Source organism: Callionymus lyra, chromosome 8, assembly GCF_982586985.1.
Source record: "Callionymus lyra chromosome 8, fCalLyr1.hap1.1, whole genome shotgun sequence".
NCBI lineage: Eukaryota > Metazoa > Chordata > Actinopteri > Syngnathiformes > Callionymidae > Callionymus > Callionymus lyra.
In genome coordinates, this window is record NC_141825.1 from 2541819 (window position 1) to 2548920 (window position 7102).

Consider the following 7102-nt stretch of genomic DNA (forward strand, 5'->3'; position numbering starts at 1 on the left):
AATATATATCAATTGATCACATATCAAACTAAAGTATTTTATAATTTAGTTAATTTGTGAGCCAATACTTTTTGAATCACGTCATATCGTTCACAGAAGTGATTCTGTATTATATTGCATCGATATCAGTTTTCAGTGTATCACACTTATGTTATATATGTGGCAGTATATCGAGATGTGTACTGCCAACCAGCAGTCTGTCCTGCTGGCTGGTCAGTGAGATTGGATCCGGGATGCAGTGATCCCAGCTCAATAATCAATGTTTCTTCCTAGAAACCCTACATGACCAGCCCACCCGAAATTCATGTTAAGGAATTATCACAGATGTTGGATCAGCCTTTAAATGTATTTTCGCATTTGATTTTTACTATATGTTCCAAGTTATTTGTACTTTTTCATAAATAAAGATTATTTTTGAGGTATCTGGGTCAAGCTGAATGACCATCCTGACTGCAAGAAATACATTTGCAGTGGGGTACGCTGCATTGCCTGTTTTGACTCGATATAAAGATGTACGCGAAAAAGGAAGGGTTAAACAGTGTACCTTCCACTCTCAACTGGGTGCTTTCTGAGAATCCTGACTAGTTGTTATGCTGCTAACTGATAAGAGCTGAGAAAAAGATATAAAACCACATGTGTTTCCTGGAGCTCAAATGGACATCAAAGTTTCCATGAACCAAATCAAAACAAATATTGGAACTCTAAATAGAAAATGGTCAGTCTTGTACACAGTGAGTAAAAAAGATGAATTTAGGTATTCCATCGAAATACTGTATATGGTAATCCTTGTGCAGAATTTGGTTATACAATGCAATGCTCCATTACTGTGTTAATATATACAGTTGGGCAAAAAAGTATTTAGTCAGTCACCATTAGATTGTATCATCTTGTTCTTGGATTGTATCATCTTGTTCTTTCTCTTTATTTCTCTTTGTTCTTGTTCTTATTTTATTTTGATTTATTTTTTTGTGAAAAATTGCTGTATTTGCTGTTGCTATTGGAAAAAAAAATTCCCGAAGGAGACCTCCTGAGAGATCAATAAAGTTCTACCTTACCTTACCTTACCTTACCAATTGTGCAAGTTGTCCCACTTAAAAAGATAAGAGAGGCCTGTAATTTAATTTTAGGTATACCTCAACTATGAAAGGCAAAATGAGAAGAAACAAAATCCGTAAAATCACGTTGTGTAATTTTTTAAGAATTTATTTACAAATTATGTTGGAAAAAAAGTATTTGGTCACCTACAAACAATCAAGATTTCGGGCTTTTACAGACCTGTAACTTCCTCTTTAAGAGGCTCCTCTTTCCTCCACTCATAACCTGTATTAATGGCACCTGTTTGCCCTTGTTATTAGTAAAAAAGACACCTGTCCACAACCTCAAACAGTCACGCTCCGAACTCCACTATGTATATATATGTGGAGCTCTTTAAGACAAGGAAAACAATTAATAAAATACATCTTTGAAGAAGAATCAGTAAAATATATATATTTTTTGTAATCAGTTTTAGGCCATCATGTTTTATATTTAGTCTGGTTCAGTACATTATGTGGGTAATTCTGCAATACCAGTACCTTTTACACATATTATATAATCCTTTTGACATCCATGTAATTAAGAAAACATCTGACCTGCAATGCTATTCATTTTATTGTTCGCAAGGAATCATTTCTCATTAATGTGATCATATCCACTTTACCTTGTAGCATATATAAAACATACATTAATTTCATGAAACCTTTGTTTTCCTTTTCAAAAACATCTGAAATTACAGACTCATTGTTTAACATGGACATCAACAAAAAGGTTACGAAGCGTGGTACATTTCACTGCAGAATGAATGCAGCTGACGTGGTTATCTAGTGAACAACCATGTGTTCCAAAGAGTAGTGTTTCATGGTCAAGTCGAACTAATGTGTTTGCATGCATCTGGCAAACATCCTGCCTACAACATTCTCACATCACATACCATACACCAACATGTTCTTTGATGGTCAGAACCAAGGACAGCTCTCAAGGATACAAGAAATATGTAACAATAATCAAACGAGGCTCACAAGTTCATGATTTCACTCGGTGAGGTCTGAACTGAGAGTCCAGTACGGAAGTGGTTTCTTTCAGTGGTCTGAAGACGCAATACACTAATAAAATAAAATGAGCATCTGTGAAATGTGGTGAATTTCGAATAGAAGAAAATCACATGAGACCTATGACATTGGACTGAGCCAGTAGTATGCTTAAGTGGGAATTGGGATACTCCAGGGGAAAAGTAATTGTTGTTTATTTGTTTTTTAAGTAAATCAAAAGTGTAAATAATAAATTATAAAATAGGTTGAAAATGAAGGGAAAGAGTAGAAAATACCTCATGACTTTGGTCAAACAGATGATGACCTATATGTTTAGAGGAGCAGAGGATTGTGTGTGGGTGGGTGGGAGTGTATGTGCTTGCGTGTGTGTGTTTGTTTGTTTGTTTCTTCTTGGCAAGACTCAACATTTCTGTTCATACACTCGCTAAAATTACCATTGGTGTGCACTTTATGTTTAATGTTTTGATATTTTCTTTCTGACTGAATATATGGATTCTGGGTGATCACACATTTAGCTGTTAAAGGTGAAAGTAAATGTAGTTACGTGTAAATTAATAATTACATAATGCAAAGTAATTTGGAATAGATAATTGGAATAAATATAAAGGTTATATTACAAGCTAAAGGAAAATTGTTGTTCTGTTTTTGTGGAATCTAAGTACAAATAAATAGTGGTCCCAAAAAGTTCAACAACTAGAAATATTATATTTGAATAATAATATTTTTGTTATTAGTAAAAGAACCAAGAAGGAATTTCCCGTCGTTAAAAGCATAGCATCTGCCACTGCTAAGTTAGTTTTATATGGCAGTTGTACAGTTGAACATGTATTGTACATGCATTACCTCAATGACCTTTAAACAGGTAAAAGGAGCCTGCTCCTTGTTCAAGAAATCACCAGAGGAATTGTCTTCTGTTTCTAAAACTGGCCCATCAACTTGATAAGGAGTCCAGATATTTAGCAATCCACAGCAGTCATTATGTTCTTTTCCCCCATGTCTGGACTTATTTGAGCTGTTTTTCTCCTTTATTTTTAACTTCTGAAATAAAATACCCATTATTTTTTGGTTTACTGTAGTTAGGTAAGCATTAGGCCAAATTATATTCCTCATCCACTGCATCGTTTATACATTGTCCATATTGTTTGAGCTTGTGATGAGTCCACATGCCACATAAAGTTAGGACCTGGATTATGATAAAGCCGCCATCTTACACCATTTTGCTGTCTTAGCTATACACCTTGCGGATGCAGCAACCTCAAAATAAGACTGACTATATTTGAAGTGACAACGAATCCCTCTGGTATACACAAGTGGTGCTGCAGTTGGTCCCCAAGAGGTTGGCAATGTGTCTTCATCTGATTCATGAGAAATAAAGCAACATCAGCACAATCACTTTAGATTTTCATTCTTAAAATGTTCAAGGTTGACTGCAAGCTCATAACAGTTACATCAGTGTTGCATACTGTAAGGAAATGACACCTTTACTGTAATCAATCATCTAGATTTAACACACATTTCAAATAGTCACTTGATTAACTGATAATCTTTCATATTTAATTCATATTAAATAATCATCTTCTTGCATTGCATTCACTGACTGCAACAACTCACATGCCCAGCTCACAAAGCCTTGCACACACACAGAAAGATTAAACAATCCCAGATTCCCAGCAAGTCTGTTGACACCTGTTTGAGAACTCACACTGAAAGACACAACAGGCCAGCAAGTCGCGGGGAACAGACTCTCTCTAGAAGAAAACAACCTTTGGTAAATTTCCGCGACGACCACGTGCGGCAGCCATCTTAGAATCAAGTGTTTACAGTTACTGACAAATCCTTCATGTACATTTGACTAGAGGTGTTAACCTTGAATATTCTACTATAAAGATCCACCATTTTGTGAAATCTTTGCGTTCTGGCATTCGAAGACGTCTGCGATAGATCTCTCTGCTTGCTAGCGCCCGTGTTCACGTAAGTTTGTCTCTAACTTTTGCATAATTTACTAAACAAGCATTTTTCTTAAACTCATCCATGTGTCTGTCCTTCATTCCACCACCACGTACGAGGCTGGGGAGGGGTCGGTTCATCGGAACAAAAAAACCCATAATACGGACAGTAACATTTGAATATGATTAAATCCTAAATTATAATATGGGCAATTGGCTCATGTAAATGTTTCTTGTCCATTTCTATTTCAATCTTTTTCTCTCTTTCAAGTCATTATTTGGTGATTGTCTCGCTTTTAAACTTCACCGCAACAAATTCCTGTGTTGTTCTTACATCACTGGCAAATAAAGCTGATTCTGATTCTGTTTAAAGGTGAGAAAGGGTGGTACTACTGTAGCAGGAAAGAAGATAGCAATTTTAGAGTTAATCTCAGAGATTTGAAATTAAAGATTTTAAGTTAATAGGATCTTCATTAGTCTAGGTCGGGGTAATCAATTTGTTCCTGAAAGATCCAGGGTATTGCAGATTTTGTTATCCAACTGGTCAAGCTCATATATTTGAACCAATGAGGTGTCTGAAGACTTGATTGATTGCAAGCCTGGTGCTGCTTGTTTAATCTGACAAGTGAGTCCAAACCTCAATCCAATGTTATATGTTCTATAGGAAGCATAAAAAATATTAGGCTGTTAAAATGAGAAAGTGATCATCATTTATTGAATTGTTTAAGTCAGTGGCCTGAAACGTGCATAGTGTTCTGTCACTTGCCCAAACTTTATAATGGTTTAAACGTTTAGAACAATTGATGAGAATTGTTAATGGTAAGAAGATAATACATGTGAAAAGCAAAAATGGCATGGCTTATCACTCTCTATCACTGTCTTTTATTGATTGTATGAAATCAGACGTTTTTCAATGCCTCACACACTTCCTGGTAGCTTTCACTGTAAATGAATAAAGAGACGCACAATGTTTTAACGTGTTGGTCTAACATGATATGTGTCTACCAATCATAGGCTAACACGTTTAGCTAGTTACAACTAAATTGGCTTGACAGATATGAATAACACTGTATGTCACACTGATAGTAATGTAGTATAACTCTAAAAAAGAACAAGTACTCTGAAAATAATCCCAACCCTTAGTCGACATGAGAGTAGAAAATGAGTGTAGTTTGAATTTTAAGTGAACGATCACCAACTAATGTTTTATTTAAAGTTTATTTATATATAGCATAAAGGCAAACAGAGAAAGTAAACATAATGGAATGATATTTATTTATATAAGTCAAAGGGGTTTTGCGGCTCCCAGGGTTTTCTTTCATGTAGGAAATCGGTCCAAATGGCTCTTTGAGTTGTTACGTTTGCCGACCCCTGTTCTAGGAAATTTCTGCTTCTTGAGAAGCAATAAAAAGCTTCAGTTAGATTTTCCAGTCAGCATCAATTTGTCGGTGTCATGCTGAATATTAACTAGTTTTTACGTGATCATTCAAACAAGAAAATAAAAATTAACTTTACACTTCAGCGCTTCCTTAGGTTTCAATAGGAAATCCACGCTAGTCTTACTACTGTATATAAGGTTCCTGGTTCGGGGCCATTGGAACTTTTCAAGGATTACTAGGAGAGATCAGTTACCTTATCAAAAAGTGAATGAAAGAAAGACGGGAACAAATGATTGTCCACTATGAGCGCAAAATAATAAGAAATTCTGGTACAGTAAGAATGCAAGATTTATTTTTCTTCCAGGTCACTACTCCTTCCATCAAGTGACACCAAGCTACTTTCTCACACCCTACGTGTTAGTGCAGCAGAATTTCTAAAATCGCTGTTTTGAAACCACAAAAGGTAATTTATGTTCTGCGCTGGGGCGATTAAAACATTTAAATGTGAGTGTTAGTTAAGCCCCATAGAGCTGTCTGCTGAAGTAAAAGGGAAAAATAATTGTTCCCATAGTCGGGTGATTACAGTTTATATGATGGTACCAGTAAGGGGTATTGGCAGATTCCACCACAACAAAAACGGACTGCCATCAACACAGCTTGGAGGAAGTTATGGTTCAATGACAATTAGGCCCAAGTGCAATATACAGCCAAATACAAATCATTTTTGTGGCTTCCAGATTGACCGCTTCCCGGTTGAAAGTTATCAAATTCTAAATAAAGGTAGATTCATATTTGTGTGGAGTTTTAAGCCTCTAATTCCAATTACAAACAAACTAAATTATAGCAAAGAGATTTGGATATACAGTGATTTTAAGACAGGAAAAGAGAATATCACAATCAGTCTTATCACAAATGTGCTTTAACATCAAACAACAAACTGTCTTCATTCAAAGTCCAAATTTACATTTGTTACAGTGAAGTTGGACTATTTGGTGTATGTAAATAAAGCCACTTGTTCTTCAAACAGATACCTCCGGACTGTGACCGTGAGCTATTGCAAGTATTTGATAAGGAATGTCTGGCTATGGAATTGTCTTTTTTAACCCTCAAAAATGACTTATTTGTGCACCTCTTACCCTACAAATGGATAACTTTGTTTTGGAGTTTAGCAAACAGATGGAGGACTACAACATACAGTTAACAGCACGTTATTTAACTCTGGAAACTAATTCTTCATGATATCATTTCTCAACAGTAACCAGTACTTAAACACCTGTTTCTCCTGTCAACGTGATACTCCACTCGTTTAAAACAAAAAAATGGATACTATTTATTAACTTGAGAGATTTAGTGCAAATTAGTTACCTAAATGTTGATCTATCCACATCGTACAAGGAATTGGATGTGTGTATTTGATTTTAACTCTGATGATAGTGACCCGCATTTGTATGTAATTTAATAATTTTTTTGTACTTCTGTCTTCTGTAGTTGTTAACCCAACACAAGTGTTAAATAAACATACTAAACAAATAACTAAAAATTTTTACACAGATCTCATGAAATCCTCAAAACTTAAGAACAAAGTCACTCAAGTGATGACGAAAAATCTAGTAGTTTATTGGGCCAAATTATTAGTACTCGTGTACCAAAAGTGGATTACTGATGTACCAGTAATGTTTGAAACAACAAG